Below are 26,302 nucleotides of genomic sequence, written 5' to 3'. Positions count from 1 at the left end.
AATGCATTCCTTCCCCCATCAGCCTCAGCACTGTCACAGACTAGCACAGGCTGTTTCTGCTGAAAATCTTCCAAGAGTATATTACAGATGTTGAAACTCATCTCGGCTGTTGCAATATCTTGGAAGGTTACATTATTATTTGTGTAGTCTATTTAATAAAAAAAGAGAGGTGTGCTTATTAGCGGTCACATTAGTTTGATTAGTGAATAGTCTCAACAAAATGTGGAAAGTGGGTTTTGCCCAAACTATGGTAGCATGGGTAGTACATGTGTATATTATCTGCTTAATGTCTGTTTGCATTATACCAACTTTAGACAGCCTAAAGACTGAGTGAGTCTCAGGTGTAATTTTCTGAGAAAAAATATGGGCTAAAGATTTAAACATTTCTAGCTGAGGTAAAGCTAAGGTTTTGACACCCACGCATACGTACAAACACTTTAGACAAGCTACAGCCTGGTGAATGCAGTGTGCAAATATTTACATATTTGAGTATGTGGTAGATGCAGTTTGGTAGTTAAACTTGATATACATGATTTGGGGAGAGAGGTTGGATACATTACCTGTAGAATAGATGTGAGTCAATGGCATGCATATATATATTTTTTCTAAGTCTTAATATAAATTTAACCTATATGTCACTATATTCTATTGCTGTCCCCCAAAGGAAAAATATATTGAATTTTCCACTCTACTTACTCACATGTGGCAGTAGTTAACCACAGTTGGTAGTAGATGAAGAACAATGACTAGATAAGCTTGAGCTGGAAGCTGGTGAAGAAGAGAGTCAGCTGTGGGGAGCACTCACTGGCCCCGGCAGGAAGGTGAATTAGAGAGAAAGACTGAGAAGAAGCGCCCTCCCAAACGTGAAGGAGACGGCCTCATAAATGAAGAGCTAGCCAGCTGCGTTGAGGCTGAAGATGGAAGCCAAGTAGGGTAAGAACTTGACTTCTGGCGATGAGGAGAGCCTTTGTGATCGTCTCCAGAAGAGTGAGGTAGCGCTGAATTGAGGAGTCTGAGGAAATGTAGGTCGATTTTTAAATGATGAGAGTCATTTGGTGTATAATGTATCTGAGCACTTGTAATGTGCCAGATCCTAAGCTCTTTATATGCATTAATTCATTTAAATCTCACAACCACCTCAGAGAGTCTCTGCTTTTTTCCTCACCTTTTAATCTATGCAAAAACTGATGCACAGAATAATTTGCCCAAACTCACAGGGGTGGAAGAGTAGGGCAGAAGGGCTCAGGTTATAACTCAGGCATGGCTCCACCACTGTGGACTTCAGCTGCCATTTCATCCTGAAGGTTCACTGTGGACGAGAGAGGCTGGTACTCATGTATTCTTTGTCCTGAGTTGAGTGGTGGTGACACAGAGCCAGCGCCTTGAAATCCCACAAGGCTTGAGGATGGTTCAACAGCACAGGTAGTTCCTGCTGCTGAGGTGGAGTTAGGACTCAGGGAGGCAGGGGCCGGCTTTCGTTGTGGGAGGTGGGAGAGGAGAATCAGGGAAGGCCCCTTGGAGAAGATCCTGTGTGCCCTGAGGCTCACGGTGGCAAACCTCAGAGTGCTGATTTAAAACATGACATGTGAGAAACTGGATTTCATACTTAGGTCTGCTTCTTATGTTTTTATCAAGTTTTCTAAGTACCCTTCTCTCATGGTTAAAGATTGATTCACGCAAACATGCCATGTCTTTAAAAGCCTGCAGAGTTTGTCCTAAGGAGGTTCTGAACCCACAAATGTGGACATTTTGTTGCTGTTTGTTTTGGCTAGGTGCGTCGGTGTGCTCTATTACTCGTAATTACATGTGACTTTCTCTCTAGAGAAAGAAAAACCAAAGACTTCCCTCGCATGTTCTATTTTAAGAAAAAAGCACATACGTATATGCAGTGAAGTGGTCAGTTTTTTTGGTTAAAAAGATGGAGTAACCATTATGCTTTCTGTGGAGTCTTTACTCTTCTTCTGTAATCATTTCTGTGCTTTCACTAAAAGCACCTTATAAGAAATAAAATTGTTGCCTTGTTGAGGAGAATGGGGAAATTAGCACAAAACAGTTCTGGAAATCTCTCTGAGTGAATGTCCCTCTGGGCCACAGGTGCCTGCTCTCTACTATGTGGTTATGTGATGCAGCTGAATTTATTGTTTCTTATTTATGTAACAGTTTTGTTATCTAGTCTTTAAAAGCAAGCAAATTATGACTTTTTGAAACCCAATAAATTCCATAAAACAGGGTTTTTTGGGGTTTGTTTGTTTTTTGTATTTTTTTTACTTATCCAAAAGTTGTTTTATTCCAGTGGCTCACTCTTTGTTTTGCTTGAGGGTTTATTGACCTAAATAATAGTAAGAACCATGAACTAAGTGGTTATCATGTGTTCAGGGCTGTGGTAGGTTCTTCACTCACATTTTCGTTTATCTTCACAATTCTGCGAGGTAAATTTACTCATTTAACAAATGAGAAAATAGCCTTGGAGAGATTTCTTAAAGGACAGAAAGTTAAGTGCCCTCTGGGGAAGCTGGTCTGCTAGAATGAGGCTGGCATATGGAGAAGCTGCAGAGCTGAGGAGGAGCCTGCACTGAGCAAAGAAGGCTGCCTGGGGTGGTGCTGGGGGCTCTGGGCGCACAGTGCCCTGGTCTTGCATGAGTGAGCCTTCTCGTGTGTAGGAGTGCGTGTTTATTTACAAGCCCTTTATGGCAGAGTTTGCACTCATTGCAGCAGGCAGGGAGATGGCATGAAGGGAAAAGTGGCTTTGGTGTAAAGATGAGTGGTGAGGACTGTGGCAAATTAGAGAGCGCAGAATTACCTAAGGCGGGGGAAGAGGGGGCAGTCCCTGCTCAGCTCCAGCGGATCACTGCCCTTAGGACACATGGGTGGACCAGGGTTTGACAAATCTTCAAGTTTTTTTTTTTTCAGAGAAGTCATATGTTTGGAATTTTGGGGTAACTTCCATCCTTAAAAAAAAAGAAAACCACTTACTTTGGTCAAACAGAACAAAATCCCAGATAACAGAAGGTGGGTTTGTGCTCTGAAAACTTTAACAGTGTCCCCATGTTAGCTAGTGGGAGTGGGGTCGGGGCAGCGCTAAAGTCCTAGGTTTGTGGGAGAGGACTTCTTGGTTACCTGAGTATCCTCTGCCAGGGGATGGAAATTTTGGACTGTCGGGATAGTCTCATTTCAAGAATAATTAAAATCAAGCTAGTTTTTGTTTTTAATTCATGGAATGAGATTTTAATTTAGTGATTTTTTTAAAGATAAATTCCTTTAAAACTTTCATCTTAAGAATGAAGTATATCAAACTGCCACCCTTAACAAACAATATATTAAATATAATATTGAGGAGTGTTAAAGGACATTATTAGCATATTATCCTGTAAATTTAGATTTTGTCCAGTAGAAAATAAGCAATGGATGAGTGCTTTTAGGGTTTATAGGCAGTATAAGGAAATACTGAGGCAATGGTTTTATTTAAAAAAGAAAGACATATATTGTTAGGGTGAATTCTCTCCTGATCTGCTGGGTCAGGCCTGCTTCACTTGTCTTATTTTGGCATAGAAGATGAACTTTTGTCCTAATGATAAATTATATGGTCACCCTACATAACATTAATGTGTTTTTTAGTTGCTGATCTCTTTCCCATAGAGGTGGAACGAGGCAGGCGTGCTGGATGGCCGTGCTGCTTCTTGTAAAATCAATCATTGAAACAAAGGCGTGTTCACCTCAGAGTGACTCTCAGCCTTTCCTGAAGGATCTTGCTGTTACTGTCAGGATTTTACTTGTCTGCACCACTCAGAGGGTGACTGATGATTTCTGCCGTATAGTTTTCAAAGGCATCCTTCTTGTTAACTTGAACCTGCTCTCCTGCTTTCACGTCGGTATCAAATTTGACTTGTGGTGTGTGATGGAAGCATAGCAATCCCCATGTCAAGGGTCTATATTAAAACTTCTTTATAATCATCCTTAAATGGCACTGAGGTAAAGATAATAAAACACTGATTTTATTGATAGAAGAGCACATTTCTAGGCAAACAGCTTGTATAATATTGGAGATATTGGGTGCTACTTTCTAGATGTATCAGTTGTTTTCAGAAATTATTTTTATAGTGAATTATATGCTGAATAATATGAGAGTCCACATCTTTTTCAACTTGGGATTGATCTATAGGGGTATGTTAATCAAGTTTGTGAATGGAGAAGTCTGAGGATGTAGATAAAAATCTAAAAATGACCGATGGAGAATTCAGAATGATTTTAATGACCTAAAACAAGGAAACACTAAAAGACTAAATTTAATGGGTCAGAATATGAATTTCTGCATTTAGATTCAAAATAATAACAGTTATGCAAGTACAGGAATGAGGAAACAACACAGCTCATATGAAAAACACCTAATGGTTTTAGTGGAACAAGTTTAGTACAAGCTAATAGGAAATACTGGTTGTTTAAGAAGTTAGCCCAAACTTTCATTTCTGGTGGTATTTGAGACTGTATACTCTGTTTTTCCACCACAAACTAAAAGTAAAAATGCTAGATAAATTTTATAAATATGGCTATAAAATTGTTGAGAAAGAAACATTGGATTGAAAGTGAAAGTGAGAACCCAGAGAGGTGAGTGGACATCCAGCGTGAGAGCGCTTGCCAAATCCAGCAAATGTATGCTTTGATTTCCTCGGGTTCCTGTTGCTTTGGAGACAGGAGACAAAGCCCAGAGTCTGTGCTAGGGGAAAATGTTTGATATAAGATGTCTCCACAGAACTCTGGGACCACCTCCCTGAAGGCTACTTGCATAGTGCAGTGTTGAACAAGAAACACAGCTTTCCCTCTGACCTCCTCCCAGCCCCTTAGCAACTCGAAGGAAAACTGCCTATCTAATATTTTATAACCAGTAACCAGTATCCATGCAGGTTTACAGCCCTAAGTTGGATCTATCCAGGTGAGCCCCCAAAGGGGGAAATGTATACAGTTGTAAACAGTGGTTCCGGCATAGTAGCTCAAGGCAGAAGCAGGCACAGGGTCTTTCTGGAGGAATCTTTGTTCAATCTAGGCTTCAAAGAGTTCAAAAAAATGTAACCACAAGAAAACTTAACTCACAGTCAAAAACTATAAAACAGAGAAGTAAAGCAAAGTGTCACCAATAGAACCAGACAAAATAGTAGGAACAGAATTAGACATGCAGTGATTCCAGATACAGCTGTCAGACAGAGAATGTGAAACAGCTTTGTACTGAAGCAATGAGAAGGTTAAAAATGTGAGTGAATAGCGAATGAATGTAACCATGACAGAGGAGGTCTGAGAACTAGATAGAGCTTTGAGAAATTAAGTAAATACGTGATTGGAACTTAAAAATCAAAACGGTAAATGGTAAATCTGGTAAATTTGACAAAGGCAAAGAGAGTTAAATTTGACATAGGCAAAGAGAGTTAACTAGAAGGCGATTCTGAGCCTTTTGACTGTCACCCATAGTAAGGCACTCACTTACTGACACGGGTAGACATACAGATACATGTGTATAATTTAAACCAGTGTTTTGAGAAACTGATCATATCCTCCTAAGGGTAGTGTTCTTTGCTGTTTTCCTTTCTAATTTGCACTTTTTCATAAAAAAAAAAAAGTTGGATTTTATCTAGGAAATTTTACGAACCCCAGTGGTTATTACCACAGTTTTCAGGAAAACTGATTTTAATAAAGTTGAAAACGGATATTGTTATGGCCACCACTGTTCACAGCACTTTACGTGGCCCACCACAGAACACCTGGAAGAAAACAAAACATCGATTGTATAAAACATAACTGTGGTATAGTTTATACAGTGAACTACTGTAGAATGGAGTAATACTGGAAATGATGAACAGCCAGTACAGCGTGGCAGCACTCAGTCAGAAGGGATGCTGCCCAGAAACAGCGAGCCTCAGCCCACACCTGTGCGTGTCGGCCCTTTCCCCGGCTTTGAAAATGAATGGATCACTGATTCATATATCAACATAATGTTGAGTGGAAAAAGCAGATTGCAAAGATCATATGTGGTCTAATTCTACTTAGATGAAGTTCAGAGATTTAAGCACACTAAACAGATTTTATGGATACAGTAGTTTAGGGATACAGAAGTGTGATTTGACTATTTTTAAAAGGCAAGAATAAACACAGGATTTAGGAGAGTTATTGCCTGCTAGTGGAGGATAAAGGGAGTGTATAAGGAAGAGTCAAAAGGAGCTTCAGAGGTTTTAGTAATTTACTTTTTCTTTGTAAAATTGGTTGTGGGTACACAAATGTTTGCTCCCTTGAAATTCTTTGTTGTTCAGTTGCTGAGTCATGTTTGACTCTGACCCCATGGACTGCAGCATACCAGGCGTCCCTGTCCTCACTGTCTCCTGAAGTTTGCTCAGATTCATGTCCATTTAGTCAGTGATGCTATCTAACCATCTCATTCTTCATGTTTTGTACCTATTTAACATTTAATGAAAATAGTTTAACCCGAAAAAGCCAAGGAAGGATCAGCACAGGTAATAAATCTTCCGTGCAAATCAGGCCATCTGGGAGCCAAGTTTTCTGAACATTAACAAGCTGGAATGTGTCCAGAGGAAAACATCCAGGGTGGTGATACAGCCTGCTTGTGAGCCTTTCATTTTTCACATGCAGGTCACGTGGATTCTGAGTGTGGGGTTTTGATTTTCCACGATCTGTTGGCTGGTAGTAGTAGGAGCGAACTTTCAGGTAAACTCTGAGGGTAATGTGCCTTTGCTGCACTGTACAGAAAGATGTTCTAAAAAACATCCCACAGTTGTTCTGTGGTTTGCTAAAGGTTTGGTTTTTTTTTTTCTTTTTTCTCTGTCAAATGCTGTAACTGTGGGCCTGTGGTATGTTGCAGTAGTATACCGGCCAACAGCCTGGAAACGGGGGATCTTTTGTTGCTGGCTTCAGACAAGTCCTCTGCTGTCCATAGCTCCCCGGGCATCCCTAGATTCAGGTTGTGTCTGTCACGGGGGCACACACACTGGTGCTTTTGGGGGGAAAGGCATTCTCCATCCTGTGATTGCTCTTTGGCTGTGCAGGGAGCCAGTATGACCAGGGCCTCAGCTAGATGTAAACATGGAGGGCTGGGCAGAGGGTGGCCTCCATCTGAGTAGTGATTACATGAGGTGAAGGAGTGAATTAGCAGTTATTGGGTATCTGCAGTGTGCCAGCTGTTGTTGGGCATGACTTTGAAGACTTCATTTTTTTAAAGCAGTTTTAGATTTACAGTAAGATCAAGGGGGAGGTACAGAGATTTCTTGTTTACCCCCACCCCCTCATACACATAGCTTACCCCATCATCAACATCCCTCTACCAGAGTGGCACGTTTGTTACAGCTGACTAGCCTACAGTAACACGTCCTTGTGGTAGAAAGCCCATAGTTTACATTACTGTTAGCTTTTGGTATGGTACATTCTGTGTGTTTGGACAGATGTATCCTAATGACATACAAATAATGATATGTATCCACCATCATAACCTCATGCTGAGTATTTTCACTACCCTGAAAATCCTCTGTGCTCTGCCCATTCATCTCACCCTCTCTCCTAACCACTGGCAACCCCTAGTCTTTTTACTGTCTCCAAGCTTTTACCTATTCCTAAATGTTGTATCATTGGATTATAGTATGCAGCCTCTTCAGATTGGCTCTTTCACTTAGTAACAGGCATTTATGTTTCCTCTGTGTCTTTGCAGGGCTTGTTAGCTCGTTTCTTTTTAATGCTAAGTAATATTCCGCTGTCTGGATGTGGCACAGTTTATTTATCCATGCATCTGTTGGAGGACGTCTTGGGTACTTTCGAGTTTTGGCAGTTATGAATAAAGCTGCTGCAAATACCCATGTGCAGGTGTTGTGTGCACATAGTTTTTAACTCCTTTGGGTCAGTACCAGGGAGCACAGTTGCAAGACTGTATGGTAAGAGTATGTTTAGTTTTATAAGAAAACCACCGAACTGCCTTCCGAAGTGACCGCGTTGTCTTGCATTCCCACCAGCAGTGAATGAGTTCCTGTTGCTCCACAGTCTCACCAGCATCTGGTGGTGTCTGTTCCAGATCTGGGCCATTCTAATAGGCGTATAGTGGATCTCATTGTGTTCATTTGCATTTCCCTGATGACATACAGTGTAGAGCAGACGTCTCCAACCTTTTTGGCACCAGGGACTGGTTTTGTGGAAGATAGTTTTTCCACAGACTGGGACAGGCATCGGGGGTATGGTTTCAAGATGATTCTCATAAGGAATGGGCAACCTAGATCCCTCACATGCAGAGTTCACAGTAAGATTCGAGCTCCTATGAGAATGTAATGCCATGGAGAACCATAGGAGGCAGAGCTCAGGTAGTAATGCATGTGATGGGGATTGGCTATAAATACAGATGAAGCTTTGCTTGCTCAGTTCAGTTCAGTCACTCAGTTGTGTCCGACTCTTTGCAACTCCATGGACTGCAGCATGCCAGGCTTCCCTGTTCATCACCAACTCCCAGAGCCTACTCAAACTCACGTCCATCGAGTCAGTGATGCCATCTAACCATCTCATCCTCTGTTGTCCCCTTCTCCTCCTACCTTCAATCTTTCCCGGCATCAGAGTCATTTCCAATGAGTCAGTTCTTCGCATCAGTTCAGTTCAGTTCAGTCGCTCAGTCATGTCCGACTCTTTGTGACCCCATGAATCGCAGCACGCCAGGCCTCCCTGTCCATCACCAACTCCCGGAGTTTACTCAAACTGAGGTCCATCAAGTCGGTGATGCCATCCAGCCATCTCATCCTCTGTCATCCCCTTCTCCTCCTGCCCCCAATCCCTTCCAGTATCAGAGTCTTTTCGAATGAGTCAACTCTTCGCATCAGGTGGCCAGAGTATTGGAGTTTCAGGTTTAGCATCAGTCCTTCCAATGAACACCCAGGACTGATCTCCTTTAGGATGGACTGGTTGGATCTCCTTGCAGTCCAAGGGACTCTCAAGAGTCTTCTCCAACACCACAGTTCAAAAGCATCAATTCTTTGGCGCTCAGCTTTCTTCACAGTCCAACTCTCACATCCATACATGACCACAGGAAAAACCATAGCCTTGGCTAGATGGACCTTTGTTGGTAAAGTAATGTCTCTGCTTCTTAATATGCTGTCTAGCATATAACTTTTCTTCCAAGGAACAAGAGTCTTTTAATTTGATGGTTGCAGTCACCATCTGCAGTGATTTTGGAGCCCCCCAAAATAAAGTCTGACACTTTTTCCACTGTTTCCCCATCTATTTGCCATGAAGTGATGGGACCAGATGCTATGATCTTAATTTTCTGAATGTTGAACTTTAACCCAACTTTTTCACTCTCCTTTCACTTTCATCAAGAGGTTCTTTGATTCTTCTTCACTTTCTACCCACCACTTACCTCCTGTTGTGCGAATCAGTTCCTAACAGACGATGAACTGGTACCAGTCTAGGGGTTGGGGACCCCTGGTGTAGAGCATCTTTTCATATATTGGTTAGTCATTTTCACATAAAAACATTCTGTTTCAATGGGGAGAAAGTGGTGGTCTTACCCCATCTTACTGATGTGGAAGTTAGGGAGGGATGGCTGAAATCAGTCATTTGTGGGAGAGAAGGCCTTCTCGTCAGGAGAGCCAGCTGCTGGGTTCCGTGCCAGGGGAGCTTCAGAGCATGGACGCGGTAGCAGGACTGGGCGTGTGTGCGGACTGCTGTTTGCTAGTGGGGGGTGGGGGAGGGTGTTGTGCACGGCAGCAGGGGGCTGGGTTGTAAACTGTCTAACCACCCCATGTCTCTTACCTCATCAGAAAATCAGGAATTAGGAAAGGAAATGGCAACCCACTCCAGTATTCTTGTCTGGAGAATCCCATGGACAGAGGAGCCTGGTGGGCTACAGTCCATGGCATCGCAAAGAGCTGGACACAACTTAGCAACTGAACAACAGCATACAATCAGCCAGATTGTGATTTGGGGAAATAGTTCTGGATGGAATGTGGCATAAAATGGACAGTGAAGTGACCTAGCAATACAGAATATAGAGCTTTGTAAGAAATTAAAATTTGTGTATAGAATAGTAATTGCAAATATTCAAACAGTAAAGTCTGTGGCTAAAAGAAAATGAGAGATTCTTATGAATTAATGAAAGTAAATGAAATAATATGCATAAAGTACTTAGAACGGGCTTCCCTGGTGGCTCAGAGGTTAAAGCGTCTGCCTCCAATGCGGGAGACCCAGTGGCTTGACACAGAAAAGGCTGTAAACTACAGTGTTGAGAGAAACACCAGAAGAAGCAGACAGTTCTGGTCTCTGGCGTGTAGCGAGCCTGCCCTCAGTCTGAAAGGGCTGAAATATTTGCATCTAGTCTGGTTTCCCCAGCATCCCAATCTGGGTTCTCCCTGCACCAGGAAGGTGGGCGTGGCCTTGATGATTGACATGCATCAGGTCCTCCTCCTCCAGGATCTTGTGGCCTTCCAGTGCCAGAGGGATGTTACCAGTGAACAGACACTCAGCTGCACTCATTTCCCAGAGCTGACCCTGCAGATGAGACCCTGAGGCCCAGGGAGGTTCTGACTGTTCCCAAGTTACTTCAGCAGAGCTGGGGGAGGGTGCGGGCTGTTCTGCCTCTAGGACGTGCAGAGGACTAGGCGAGTTTGCTCTTTGGAGCCCTGAATTCATACAGTGCATGTGACATTGCGCTTCTTGGGTCAGCAGGGGCCATCGGGGCTTCTGGATTCCATGTGCCCTTTGGGGACTTCTGAGATGCAAACTGTGCATAGTACGCCAGGGCAGCTTGCCTTTTAGGGGAGCCCTTCTGCCCTCCTAACCCAGATTCTTTCCAAAGTGTGTGGGAGATGAGATATCCATTGGCTTATTCTCTGAGTTCCCCTCGTGTCTGACCTGTGGTCATTGGCGTCTCACAACTCTGGTGAAGTTCTCTGTGACTTGCTGCTGCTTCTGTTGGCTTTAATAATTTCCCCTTCTTTATCCTCTTTCCCCTCTTGTAGCCCTTGTGTGTTTCTGCCGTTTTCCCACACCTGGGAGTTCATCACTACACAGCGAGCTGGTATGAACTGGAACAAGGTCTGAGTTGAATCCATCATAGGTGCTGTGATCTGTGCAGTCTCCCCTCTCAGCTTTCTTCTGATTAGCCTGGAGCCAATGTGGGCATTATTAACACAGCATTGTAGTCAATACCATGTGCTGTCAGCAAGGGGAGAGAGTACATCAGAAGTGGACCACAAACTGTGGGAGATGGTAATTCCGAAAACGATCTAAGGATGTCCCTTCTTTAAGACATTCAGGCAAGAAACGATAAGGTTTCAGAAATAGGTGAAGTGTAATCCACACAAGTGCCTGGCATAAGTATTGTTTGAACATACTCTTTTAAAAGATACTCTTTTCTTCAGCTTAAGGTAGCCTTATTGCTTATACTTTTCTTTGTATTGAAATGACATTTATTCAAGATTAACGTAATTTTGAAACAGTGTAATTTAGGAAATTAGGTAATTGTTTAACATGTACTTGAACATGCCAACATACTATAGTAATTTTCAATTTTAGTTGTAGAATATTCTTTGCTCTTCATTATTTTTTTTTTTTTAGACACAGGCTAAACATTTTCTACCGTCCCTTATTTTAAATGAAGAATGAAAATCATTGTCACTTGAAATTAATTCACATTATTTAAAAAAGAAATCCCTCATGTTTAGTCACTAAGTCATGTCCGACTCTTTCCAACCCCATAGACTGTAGCCCACCAGGCTTCTCTGTTCATGGGATTCTCCAGGCAAGAACACTGGTATGGGGTTGCCATTTTCTCTTCCAGGAGATCTTATCAAACCCACATCTATTGTGGCTCCTGCATTGGCAGGCAAATTCTTTACCACTGAACCACCTAGGGTAGGGGCTTTTAAAAATTAGTTCTCTTGAAACCATTAGGGGAGAAAATGGGAGAAAGTTTAAAACACCCATGCAAACAACCTTCTAGTCAGAACTGTCAGGTATTTAAAAACAACCTTGGGATTTTTCCTGTTGCCTGATAGCAGTATTGAACAGATGGTTAATTGATAACAATCCAGCTGAATAATGAAATCTGATAAGCTAGGAAGAGGTTAACTAGATCAATCTGTAGTTTTTAGGAAAATTTCCAGGGGGATTGGGGAGTGTCAGTTGAAATCAGTATTTGAGCTTTCACTTATATTAATGCAAAAATAAAGCCACAAGTTTGTTAGTTAAAAATTGTTTTCTTTCGGTTAAAAAAATTACCCTCCTCCAGTCTCCCCCACCAGTCCGTCCTTGTAGGGAGAAAAGGAAAAGAGAAATTTGTCAGCTGGCTGCCTGCATTGCCACCTCAGGAAATAGCATGTCAAATTCCTGCTTTATCTAGACCCTCCTCCTGGCCTGCCCTTCATCCTCGTTTATTGAGTGTGCTAGATTTGGTGCTAGGCGCTGGGACTATAAAGAAGAAACAAGACAGAATTCCATGATGCAGGAGGGGCGTGGGTCTGACAAATAACACAACAGACTGGAAGCTGCCGAAGAATCTTTTCATTGTATTCAGAGAAATTGTTATCTGCTGATAATAATTCACAACTTTATCAGGTGTTGGTTTTTTTTTTTTTTTTAACCTTTGTAGTTTACTTCATTTAAATTAAAGGCCAGTTAATTTCTTTTGAGTTTGTGCCAGTCTTGGAGGAGTATAGGGGTTCAGAAGGGTATAGCAATTCCACCTAAATTCTTCTGAAAATCACTGTGTCTTCCCAGAGCCTTGCACTTTCTGAGAAGTGGCAAAGACAGCCTTATGATGTCCCTTGCCGAAGAAGCCTGTTTCTGCTTCCTTTTCTATTATTCAGGTCTTTTTCCTACCTAACATTTCTCTCCCACTGGTTTCCTCTTAAAACGTTAATCCAGCCACGTGTTCCGCCCTGATCACTGGGCCACAGCAGTCATCCTGCGGCCCTTTTCCCAGTGCTCGCTGGATGTAGTCGTTAATCCAGCCACGTGTTCCGCCTGATTGCTGGGCCACACCAGTCATCCTACGGTCCTTTCCCCAGTGCTCGCTGGATGTAGTCGTTAATCCAGCCACGTGTTCAGCCCTGATCACTGGGCCACAGCGGTCATCCTGCGGCCCTTTTCCCAGAGCTGCTGGATGTAGTTCTCTCATGTGTCCCAGTGTCACATTTCTCTGGTAGGTGTTCTATAGGGAAGCGTAGCTTCTATTAGCGTGGTTATGTTTGTCCTTTCATCTGGATGCATTTAACAGTGTTCTTGGTTTGGGGCCAACTCAAGCTAGAGTAAAGGATCTTCAGTAAAGACACCTAGATGATTTGAGGCTACTTTCTACAAACTCTGCAGTTGATCTTCTGAAAATAAATCTTCAACAGTACACGAGCTGCGAACTTCCAGATGTTCAACCTGAATTTAGAAAAGGCGGAGGAGCCAGAGATTAAATTGCCAACATCCCTTGTGGGTGTGCCTTAGTCATTCAGTCCTATCTGGCTCTTTGTGACCCCATGGATCATCAAAAAAGCAAGAGAGTTCCAGAAAAACATCTATTTTTGCTTTATTTACTTCACCAAAGCCTTTGTGTGGATCTCAACAAACTGTGGAAAATTCTTCAAGAGATGGGAATACCAGACCACCTTACCTGCCTCCTGAGAAATCTGTATACAGGTCAAGAAGCAACAGTTAGAACTGGACATGGAACAATAGACTGCTTCCAAATTGGGGAAGGAGTATATCAAGGCTGTATATTGTCACCCTGCTTGTTTAACTTATATGTAGAGTACATCATAAGAAATGCCAGGCTGGATGAAGCACAAGCTAGAATCAAGATTGCTGGGAGAAATATCAATAACCTCAGACACACAGATGACACCACCCTCATGACAGAAAGCAAAGAAGAACTAAAGAGCCTCTTGATGACAGTGAAAGAAGAGAGTGAAAAAGTTGGCTTACGACTCAACATTAAGAAAACAAAGCTTATTGCATTTGGTCTCATCACTTCATGGCAAATAATGGGGGAACAATGGATACAGTGAGCAACTTTATTTTTGGGCTCCAAAATCACTGCAGACGGTGACTACACCCATGAAATTAAAAGATGCTTGCTCCTTGGAAGAAAAGTTACAACCAACCTAGACAGCATATTAAAAAGCAGAGACATTACTTTGCCAACAAAGGTCCATCTAGTCAAAGCTATGGTTTTTCCAGTAGTCATGTATGGATGTGAGAGTTAGACTGTAAAGAAAGCTAAGTGCCGAAGAATTGATGCTTTGAACTGTGGTGTTGGAGAAGACTCTTGAGAGTCCCTTGGACTGCAAGGAGATCAAACCAGTCAATCATAAAAGAAATCAGTCCTGAATATTCATTGGAAAGACTGAGGATGAAGCTGAAACTTAAACATTTTGGCCACCTGATGCAAAGAACTGATTCATTGGAAAGGCCCCCAATGCTGGGGAAGATTGAAGGCAGGAGGAGAAGCAGACAACAGAGGAAGAGATGGTTGGATGGCATCAAAGACTCAATGGACATGAGTTTGAGCAAGTTTCGGGAGTTGGTGATGGACAGGGAAGCCTGGCGTGCTACAGCCCATGGGGTCACAAAGAGTCGGATACAACTGAGCAAACTGAACTATTACTTGGGCTTCCAGGTGGCTCAAGTGGTAAAGAATCCACCTGCCAATGCAGGAGCCACAGGATACATGGGTTCAACCATTTAAAAAGTATTAACTGGGTTCAAATCGAATTGTCTAATCTTTGTGAACCTCATCTTTGTCATCTAGGGACTTCAAACATCTTAATATGAAAAAGCTAAGAAAATTTACAGCCATAATACAAGTAGAAAGACTTATTTCACAAAAACTCCGTGATCATCTCCCAGGATATGAACTCTACTGTAGGCTTTTTTTACAAGTCTCTTTAATCCTTCCAAAACATTTATTTGGTGGTATTATTACTACATATTGGGTTGGCCAACACAATATTAGTTACATCTCACAAAGCTGCACAGTTGATAGAATGAAATTCATTTGTTACTTTACCTTCATAATTTCTTTACTATCTGTTTTTTTTTTTTAACCATCTGAGCCACCAGGGAAGCCCCAAGAGTACTGGAGTGGGTTGCTATTCCCTTCTCTAGGGGATCTTCCCGATGCAGGGACTGAACCCCGGTCTCCTGCATTATAGGCAGATTCTTTACCATCTGAGCCACCAGGAAAGCCCCTTAAATTTCTACTGTATTTTAAATATAGTAAGGAGTTAGTAAATGTTTATTAAAATTGAATAATTATTTTTATTGTTACTACCATTGCTCTCTGCTTTACAAACTAATACAGCTGATAGCCTCATAATGGATTCATTTCCATAGAAAGTCTCCGTTACTGTTTCTGTAGTCATGTTATTGTTTTAATATTTCATATGGAATATATAGAACCCAAGATACTTTCCTTACTACCTTTGCATGTTGCTCTTAGCAGAGCTGATGATTCAAAGATGTGGGACATCTGTGAGCTTTGGTATCAAACAAAGAGGGAAAAAAAACTGAATGTTCCTACCTTTCTTTTATTAGAAAAAATTAGAAATTTAGGAGAATTTCTGATTTTTATATTTGTGGTTTTATTTTGTGAAAACAAAGGGATAGCACTTATGAAAATGTGCCATCACATTTTATTTACAGTTGAATATTTACATTTGAATGTTAGATGGCTTTCTTTTTTCAATAAGAAGGAATGTGCTTTTTGAACTTTCCAGCATCTTGGAGAGCAGAGAGTAGCTTCCTTTAGGCTTTTTCTTATATCACCTGTGAGACTTGAATAGGCAGTGATAAGCTCTTTTCTGATTTCTACAGTAATAAAAATGCCCCTGCTGTCCATTTATTATCCATCCTGGTGGACCTAGTTTGGGGAAAGAGAATATATCCAACAATTAATCAGCAGTTGTGCAGAGACATCTATTAATACAAGCAAAGGAAGGGCCTGCCTTCTTGGAAAAAAAAAAAATTTTTTTTTTTTTTTTGCATTCTCTGCATTCTAATGGGAAAAAAAGGCAACACCTCTTAGAAACTGGGATTTACTTTGCTCTTGAGTTATCCTTAATCATCCTGTTTTGCTTGGACTCAGTATATAGGAATTGCAATATCCTATGCGTGCATGCACAGTCAGTTAATCATGTCTGACTCTTTGCGACCCCATGGACTGTAGCCCACCAGTCTCCTCTGTCCGTGGCATTATCCTGGCAAGAGTACTGGAGTGGCTTGCCATTTACTACTCCAGGCAATCTTCCTTATCCAGGGGTTGCATCTCATGTGACTTCTGCATTGACAGGCAGATTCTTTACCCTAAACCACCTGGAAAGCCCATAATATCCTGATACTGTGTTCATTTACATCAATAACTTCTGTTTGCATTCTTAGGAGCTAATTTAAATAAAGGCTGTTTGGGCGATTATATCTATTGCTGCATAACAAGTTGCCAGAAACTTAGGGACTTAAGCATTTTATCTCACCTAGTTTCTTTGTATTAGGAAGTCAGGAAGGTCCTAGGGGGGCAGCTGGGGCTCAGGATGTTTCATGAGGTTGCAGCCCAGATTTCTTCCTGTGCTGTAAGTGGTCCACAGGAAGGCTTGACTGGAACTAGAAGATCTGCTGCCAAGGTGGTTTCCTTACAAGCCTGGCAAACTTGATCTGGTTTTTTGGCAGGAAGCCAGTCATGTACAGATGTGAGAGTTGGACCATAAAGAAGGCTGAGCACAGAAGAACTGATGCTTTCGAACTCTGGTGCTAGAGAAGACTCTTGAGAGTCCCTTGGACAGCAAGGAGACCAAACCAGTCAGTCCTAAAGGAAATCAACCCTGAATGTTCATTGGAAGGACTGATACAGAAGTTGAAGCTTCAATACTTTGGCCACCTGATGTGAAGAGCTGACTCATTGGAAAAGACCCTCATGCTGGGAGAGACAGAAGGCAAAAGGAGAAGGGAGCAGCAGAGGGTGAGATGGTTAGATAGCATCTGGACTCAATGGACATGAATCTGAGCAAACTCTGGGAGACAGTGAAGGACAGGGAAGCCTGGCGTGCTGCAGTCCATGGGGTCACAGAGTCGGACACTACTTTGCGACTAAACAACAACAAATGTCAATTTTAAAAACTACTTTAATTCCAAAACTTTCTTAAAAGCAAAGCTAAAAAGAGTGATGAGGCTTTAAAGAAAAGAAGATGGATGGGGAAAGAATTTCTGAATTAGATAAATAAGAATCCCTTTGCCAGCCAAACTACATACAGCTAGCTTCTAAGTCCAAGGTAGAAATCAGGGTGATTGGTCTATTTTGCCTCTTCTCACGTGGCTCTGAATTCACCACCCAGTTCTCTGCAAGCCCTCTCTCCCAGCAGGGTGGACCCCTCTTGCTTTTTGGACAATGTCATAATCCGTGGACATGCTCTTTTACCAAAGGGGTGTTAGCTGCAAATCTGTGTCTGTCTTGTAGCTTCTTGAGGAAGTAGGTAGGTCTTGTTGAAGCCAGAAGGCTCTAACCCATCTGATAGAAGATGATGATACAGGAATTCTATGGTATCTAGTTGGCTTAAAGCCTGTTCATTGTCATTAGAAAATATTTTAATGTGAGTGCTACTCTTTTCTTTAAAACTTAGAAGCATGCACTAATGTACCTCTGCGCTTGGAGCTGTAACACCATGGAAAAAGTAACCTGAAAATGAAGGGCACTTTTACAACAGCTATTGACTTCTATGAAGTACTTGACTAGTAACCAGATTTGGAAGCAGTGTCTCCACACAGGGGTGTAGAAGCTGAACAGGGAGAACCCAGTGCTCTCTGGAAGAGGGAGGTTTGGTCTAATTTTCTCTTCCTCGGTTGTGTTTGAAATGTATATATTTTCTGATAGCTTGCCTCAGATTTGGGGTCCACCAGATAGTTGGAGAAGGCAATGGCACCCCACTCTGGTACTCTTGCCTGGAGGATCCCATGGATGGAGTAGCCTGGTAGGATGCAGTCCATGGGGTCGCTGAGAGTTGGATACGACTGAGTGACTTCACTTTCACTTTTCACTTTCACGCATTGGAGAAGGAAATGGCAACCCACTCCGGTGTTCTTGCCTGGAGAATCCCAGGGACGGGGGAGCCTGGTGGGCTGCCGTTTATGGGGTCGCACAGAGTCGGACACGACTGAAGTGACTTAGCAGCGGCAGCAGATAGTTCTATACTGTTTCTAATTTGATCCTGTGTTTTATGTCATAGCTAAGACTTTAAGGACTATCAACTTTTGGGGGGTGGTATTTCCTATTCACAATAAAAGTAGTTGGGTGTTTTGGTATATTTTTAAAAAGTGTCATTAATGGAACATGGTCTTGTTACTAAAGTCAACCTTTCTATAAATAAACCCAGAAACATCTGCAAAAGGCATAGTCTGAATGTGGCAGACATAAGAATTGCGTCAATTCCCATCTTGTGGCCAAGATTTCTTTCTTTGGCTTTCTTTATAACTAATGTCATGGCAGAGTTTCACATTCTCACAGTATTAGGCAAGTGAATGGTCAAAAGAACTGGTGCCGTTACCCTGTTTCTTAGGTTAGCCAGTGGTTGTCGTTTGTACTCACCAAGGAAGAATGTGGCATGGTTTTGTTTTTATTTTTTAAAGACTGAAAACCCCAAGTTCTCCCCTTCAGCTTCATTTTTAGACCCTGGTGTTAGGCAGTTTTCCAAATGTCTAACTGCTAAACTGCTTTCAAGAAATTATTGTGGTATTTCAGAGAACTTTGGTCAGGAGAAAAAGAAGGCACAACATCTTTCCTAGAACACCATGGGCCCATCAAATGACCTTTTAGAGAAACAACGAAAATTCCTCTTTCAAAGGCACACTAATTGAAACCAAACCAATCTACCCCACAGGCATTGCAGTCAGATGACCAGAGGAGAGGGCCCATGAGGGGAGGAAAAATTCTTTTTGGAAAAACCATTTGAAGCTAAAAGCTTGTGTATTTTTCTCTTTCATTAAAAGTTAAAATGGGAATGATTTAGCATGTCTAAGATAAAAGTTAGCCGGGATTCTAAGAACACTGTGGACCTTTTCAGGTGCCTGCGTAGCTCCTCCTAGAATACCTGTCTGGTGCTCCACCCTTCCTCAAGACTACCTCACACTGCTCCCAGTTGGGGACTCCAGCCCGAGAAGGTGAGTCAGCAAGTTTGTACTCCATTCCTGCATCCTAGAAGACTACCACTTCCAGTGGCTTTTTAAAGAATAATTTTCAAAGTTTTGAGAGACTGTCAGAGCTTGTGTTCACTGGCAAATCATTTGTAAACAGTTCATTTAAATAAGTACGAAGCGTGGTTCGCAATAGTATCTTTTGTCTCACTGCCTTAGAAATTCTAGATTCAAACTTGGAGTCTGAGGCAAAATTTGGCAAACTGGTGTATCACCATCCTTGGGCTTCCAGAGCACTATTCTATTAATGCTTTAAACTTGGCAATTTCTTTTAAAACAGAGAAGTAATTTCTAACAGTTGAAGATTAGAAGATCTTGGTAAGTCTGAAATATATCCTACAGTTTGAGTTTCCATCTGAATGTAATAATTGGCTTCATTAAATAATGGGGCACAAAAGCCCCTGAGGTGGGAATACACAACTATTTTCCCCTTGATTTTTGTATGCTCAATGTGTATGGTCTCTTGTCTCTTGAACATTAAGGTGACTTATTGGTCTCAAGAGGGGAAGTAATTTGACCTTGTTTGTAGTCAGTGAATCACTTACGAATAAACTGCTCACATTTTACAGGTGAATAAACTCTTTAAGGGCACCAACCAGCAAGCTGTCATATAAATTCCTTAGTCCCTCATTTACAAAAGTTATGTGCTTGCATTTTTGCCTAGATGATAAGTTTTGAAGGTCTCCTATAAATTAATTTCCCCTTAGAGCCTTCTAGTAATTGCTAGGCTGTGGAAGGAGTGGATTCCTAGAACCACAAGTTCACATCCACATCAGTTCAGTTCTCTTGTGGACTCTACTGCATTGCTCTGGCATTAGCAAAAACTATGACTAGAAGGCTCCAAGTGTTGAGAATGAAGGATAGTCTGGTTGTAATAAGGTAAATTCATTATATTATGTGAGCACTGAAAAATCCTAGTTGAGCCCTGCAATTTGTAATATAGTCTAAAGAAAAAAACCAAGAGACACAGATGTGAAGAACAGTCTTTTGGACTCTGTGGGAGAAGGCAAGGGTGGGATGATTTGAGAGAATAGCATTGAAACATGTATATTATCATGTGTGAAATAGATTGCCAGTCCCAGTTAGATGCATGAGACGGTGCTCAGGACAGGTATACTGGGATGACCCTGAGGGATGGGATGGGGAGGGAGGTGGGAGGGAGGGTCAGGATGGGGAACACATGTACACCCATGGCTGATTCATGTGAATGTATGGCGAAACCACCACAATATTGTAAAGTCATCAGCCTGCAATTAAAATTTAAAAAAATAAAAATAAAGTATATGCAGTGGGCATGATCAAACAAACAAACAAACAAAAAAAGCATAAGGAAGAATTGTATTGTATTATGTAGCTCCATTGACTAAAGTTCTCTCCATGGTTGTATCATCACTTAAGTTTTAGTTTTAGCTCCTATTATTGACGGAACTGTTCTACAGGTCTTTCTCTTACACATTCATTATTTTCTATGCAGGAGGATTGATGTTTAAGTTACCCCATGAAGGAACTGTGCTTCAGGTTTAACATTTAAGGATGGTATACATTTGGATTTGAATGCTTCAATTATTTTGTTTCTCTTGGAACACTAGTACTTATTTACTGATACAAATAGGACAGCGATATCTGAGTTGCTTGGAGTTTACTGCTGAAGAGTTTTCATTTTTCACTGTTTCTTCTCAAATGCTCGGTAACAGTCTTTGAGTCTTGACTTCAAGAGCAAAGAGACCCCTTTAGCATTAAGCATACTGCTCTGTTTTTCTTTTTTAAATAAAACTTTGTTTGAACTAACTAAACTTTTTTGCCCATGCCAAATACTGAGCCAGCTTACTCACAGGAACAGCATATGTGAGTTCCCTAGCCTTCTCAAATGAAGCATATCGTTTTAGTCATGTTAACTTTGATGAGCAGCAAAACCAACTTTGAAATTCTTAGTATTGCTTTATTGTAAAACTACCTCTTTTTTTTTTTTAATGCAGCTACTTTAAATTTTTACTGACTTAAAGATCAGAATAACTCTGCTGCGTCACCTTTCTCCATCACAATGCAGTTTCTCCTAAGCTGTTATTCTCTTAGAGAATGAGGATAGAGAATAATTCACAGTGTTATTTATCAAAAGGCGTCTTATAAAGTTGAGGCTGTGTGAGAGCTAACTATAAAATGAAGCCCATGTTTTGTGTAAAAGATGAGGTAAAACCAACTTTAGATTTTACAGATTGCTTATTTATGCTTCTTTCTGTTCTAAATAGCACTGTAGTATTCCCCCACCCTCCTTTTCTGGTGCTTTCCTGTAAAAAGCATTAGTGAGGGGAAAATAATGGTAAACACGGCTTAGCTCTATAATCTTCTTTCAAAACTGCCTTGCAAGTAATTTCCCATAGTTTCTGTAATGAAGCATATGGTGGTAATACACCCTGTGCCTCTGCTAATGGGGAGCAGTTTCAGAGTACTCTCAGCATTTTATATTTGAAGCTTTGTATGTACATTTTCAGGTTAGGTGTTCTATCCCCTGTAGATTTAATGGAATTTATTTTTATATGCTTGTTCTTGGTTTTAAGGGTTTAGATGGGGGCATTTTTGTTAAAACTTGTAAAGAGGTGTTTTTTGTTGTTATAGATTGGTCCAAACAGGCTTCAGGAGGCTTGAAATGGTCTTGTGGAGAAAGAAGGAGGAATATTTTCTGTAATTTAAGTTGTCATAGTAACCTGCATCAAGGCCTGGAATCCAGGCCTGAAGAATTTCAGTGACAATAAACATTCCAGTTGCATTCATCATTATCTTTTTTTTCTAGGAGAAAGGAGCCATCTATTGTGACCTAATTATTTCATTTCTGTTTTTAGGAAATGGTTAGCAGTTTGCATTTTTTAGCACTTTGAAATTTTCCTGGTAGGGTAAAAATGAAAAATGTAGCTGTTTGTATTAGAAGTTGATACTGTTCTGATAATGATCTCAAGCTATTTCAGATGGCAAGACAGATTCTGTATAATGGTTACCTAATGAAATAAAGAAACAGGATTTGCTGAAGATTTGAAGAGATTGCTGCACACATTTATTAATGTGCAAGTCTTAAACAGTATTAGAATCTGGTTTTCATGAAGCTGTGATTAGGGGATGTTATGAGTTTCCTAATATCAGATTGTTAATATTTTATGGCATCTTGGACTGTGGTCTTAAGCATGAATATATTTTTAAAAAGAAGAAGAAGGTCATTTTTATTAGCAGAATAGGTTTGCTTTGAGAAATTTGTATCTAGATATTATGTTTAGATTTGTTGTCTTTTACAAGGAACAGTACAATATTTCTAAAGAGAAAGGTTTTTTTAGGGTTTGCTTCTTTCTTGCCTTCTGCAAGATACTCATTGCTAACCAAGATTATTTGGAGTTAAAAGTGTTCTCCTGAAGCAAGAAATTTTAGAAATAGTGAGGTAAGGATGTGTGTGTCCATTCAATTTAGGAAACATGGAAAATAAATTGGAAGAGTTTATGGCTAGTCTCATTTCACAAATATAGACACAACGAGCAGTTATGGGATGTAACTGTAGTTATCTAAATGAAAAGTGGTAATGCTTTTGTATATACTTCTCTACATATGTTTGAGAATCTTAATCAAATGGATGATTTTTTAAAAAACATAAATCAGTAAAATTGGAATTTTAAAATATAGAAAGGTAGATTGAGAAAACCTAGTCGATAATTTACTGGGAAAATGTGAAGCAAAATAAAATCATCCTCTGTCTCACTGTTGAGAGATATTTCAGCTCTTTCTATTGTCTAGGAAGTAGCTATAATTGTATAAACAAAATTGGAATCAAGCTGTTAATAGCCAAAATACCAATAATGGTGAAACACAGGATTTTTTTCTCTTATTAGAATAAGCAACAAACTAGCTGTCAACGCTACTGCCCAAAATATCTTTGAAATACCTAATCAGTATATTAAGAAAAAAGTGCAAGAGAGAAAACGGTTGGAAAGGAGGATAAAATTATTTGTAGCTAATGAAAAAAAATCACAATCAACTAAAACTGATAGACTGTAGTAAAGTTCCAATGCAAATAATGGCAATATCATGATCTATATAATAATAATAACCTGTTCCAAAATGTGAGAAAAAGGAACCCATTCATAGTAGCAACAAAAATTGTGCTGAGGATTAAACTTTGTGAGAACTGCAAGTGGCATGTAGGAAGGAAAGCATTAACCTTCTTTCAGGATGCAGAGACTCCCTATGGAAGACAATTCATTAATTATTTTCCATCTCTTTACATCGATTTATAAGTTTAATATAATCTAATCAAAATATCAGCAGGAATTTTTTACAGGTCAGTGATTCTGAATTTCGTATTTATAAAATAAATAAGAGCCAAGAAATATTTATATAAAGAATAATAAAGGTGAACTCAGTTCAATTCAGTCACTCAGTCGTGTCTGACTCCTTGCGACACCATGAACCGCAGCACACCAGGCCTCCCTGTCCATCACCAACTGCCAAGAGTCTACCCAAACTCATGTCGATTGAGTCGATGATGCCATCCAACCATCTCATCCTCTGTCGTCCACTTCTCCTCCTGCCCTCAATCTTTCCCAGCATCAGAGTCTTTTCAAATGAGTCAGCTCTTCACATCAGGTGGCCAAAGTGTTGGAGTTTCAGCTTCAGCGTCACTCCTTCCAATGAGCACTCAGGACTGATCTCCTTTAGGATGGAGTGGTTGGATCTCCTTGCAGTTCAAGGGACTCTCAAGAGTCTTCTCCAACACCACAGTTCAAAACCATCAATTCTTCTGCACTCAACTTTCTTTACAGTCCAACTCTCTCATCCATACATGACTACTGGATAAACCATACCCTTGGCTAGACGGACCTTTGTGGACAAAGTAATGTCTCTGCTTTTTAATAAATAGTGATTCAAAAATAGCATGATGTCAAAAATAGCATAAAGTAGAACAATACTTGAAACAGAATAGACAGCCCAGAAGAATGTTATATTGATTAAAAATAACAACTAACAAATATAAAAATGTAGTAATAAATATACTAGAAGAGAATGTTCAGAAATAACTGACTTGGGGTTTTCAGGGAAAGATAAAGTAAAATACAGATGTAAAGATTTAAAAAGAGAATGATTTATATATGTAGTTACATTAAAAAAATTAAAATTTGCATATGTCAACGCATAAAAAGTATTCTCTCTATATGTTTGTGTGTGTGTATGTGTGTGAATATTATTACATATATATTTTTAGAGTTAATACCCGTATGTAAAGAACTCCTTCAAGTCAGGAAGAAAATAAATGCCCAGTTAAAAATTAGTTCATAGGAACTTCCCTGGTGGTCCAGTAGTTAGGAATTCGCCTGCCAGTGCAGGGGACGTGTGTTTGGGTTCGATCCCTGGTCTGGGAACTAAGATCCCGCAGCCCACTGGGCAGCTATGGCTGTGCACCACAGCTGCTGAGCCCAGTACTGCAGCCAAGAGTTCATGCGCCAAAATGAGGACCCAGCGCAGCCAAAAATAAGTAAATAAATATTTTTGAAAAAATTAGTTTGTAGCTGTTTTTAGTTTTTTAAGGAACCTCCATACTGTTCTCCATAGTCATTATACAGTGTACATTCCCACAAACAGGGCAGGAGGGTTCCCTTTTCTCCACATCCTCTCAAGCATTTACTGTAGACTTTCTGATGATGGCCATACAGACTGGTGTGAGGTAATATCTCATTGTAGTTTTGATTTGCATTTCTCTAATAATCAGCAATGTTGAGCATCTTTTCTTGGCATCTTGTGCCTCTTGGCCCCCTGTATATCTTTGGAGTTTGAGATTGACATGTACACATTACTATATTTAAAATAGATAACCAACAAGAACCTCTTGTATAACTCTGCTCAGTATTCTGTAACAACTTAAAGAAAACTTAAATTGTATTAAATAGTTCCTAGTGGACAGTTTAAACAAAAATGCAAACAGGTGTAGACCTGAAGGTTTGTTCAACTTTTATATCATGTGGTATGAGTGACCTGCATGCAGAATGTAACATAAGCAGACATATGTAATTCCTGATGTTGGCACTGGGAGAAACAAGAAAGATCAAACTGCTCATGCAATGCAACTAGAAGGTAGACTGCTCTGTGGCCAGTACTATAATCTTTTTGTCTACCTGTTTATCTGTAGATAGTTCATTACAGGTTCTCTAAAACAAATATATTTGTATTTAGAAATTTGAAAATAGATTTTTTTTTTTAAAGTTTGACCATGACTGTGACCGTGTCTGAGATTCATCCTATGCCTTATTGAAAATGTTACTATAAAGACATATTTCTTGAGATGGACTATACATGGAATCAAGTGTTGAAGGGATCATCAGTCTCTGGGCAGGGCTGGACAGTCTGCATTCCCAGGTTGCCATTCATATTAGACTGTGGCAGGTACCTGTGTATCTGGGATTGTGCTTTCCCAAACTGGGGCCCAGCATCCCTGGGAATGATAAAGAGCAGTGGCTCCCTATGTTTAAATCTTCTCCCTTTCCCCGTGCCTGTGATATCCAGTGTCATGGCAGTCTAAGTGTTCCAGGATTGATTGCCAGTGACACTGAATCAAACTTAATAAAATCTTCATAGATTGAATGAGACAATTAGGATGTTTATTTTAATTTCATACTTTGATTTATGATTTATTTCTGCCCTATTTCCCCATTGACTCCACTTTGTTTACAGTGATTATACCTGAGCAAGAAATTTAAGGAATTTTAGGAAATATACCTATTCTAATCTAGTCTTCATAAACAATATTGTCCTAACCAGTCTCCCTTCTGTCCCTGGTTCCTTCTTTTCACAGAGATGCTGCACCTCTCAGTGCTATAGTATTACCTTGTTAATTTACTTGTGCTATTTTTCTGAATATGACTCTTAATATTTTCTAGTAATGCTTATAGATTTGAGGGCACCAGAGCCCCTTTGTGACTAAGGATTAACTTCTATATTGAAAGAAATCGCTAACTTAAAGTAATTCAGTAAGTACAAAATGTATAGAAAGGGATAAAATGCAAAATAAGATTACCTCCTTTCATTTTTCATCTTTTAACTAAAAGTACCACTGTTAACAGCTTCTTGGGTATCTTTGTATGCAAGG

General features: G+C 40.4%; 1 protein-coding gene across 1 annotated transcript in view; it reads left to right on the top strand.

The window, feature by feature from the left end:
• The window catches only part of RASSF8 (Ras association domain family member 8), a 134,259-nt gene that overhangs the window by 23,595 nt on the left and 84,362 nt on the right, over positions 1 to 26,302 (top strand). Inside the window, exon 2 of the mRNA XM_018048384.1 lies at positions 19,059 to 19,155. The gene's annotated coding sequence lies outside the window, so the exon portion shown is untranslated. The remainder of the gene's footprint in view (positions 1 to 19,058; positions 19,156 to 26,302) is intronic.

The sequence above is a fragment of the Capra hircus genome, chromosome 5 (genome assembly GCF_001704415.2).
Source record: "Capra hircus breed San Clemente chromosome 5, ASM170441v1, whole genome shotgun sequence".
NCBI lineage: Eukaryota > Metazoa > Chordata > Mammalia > Artiodactyla > Bovidae > Capra > Capra hircus.
This window is presented reverse-complemented; position numbering and strand designations above follow the sequence as displayed.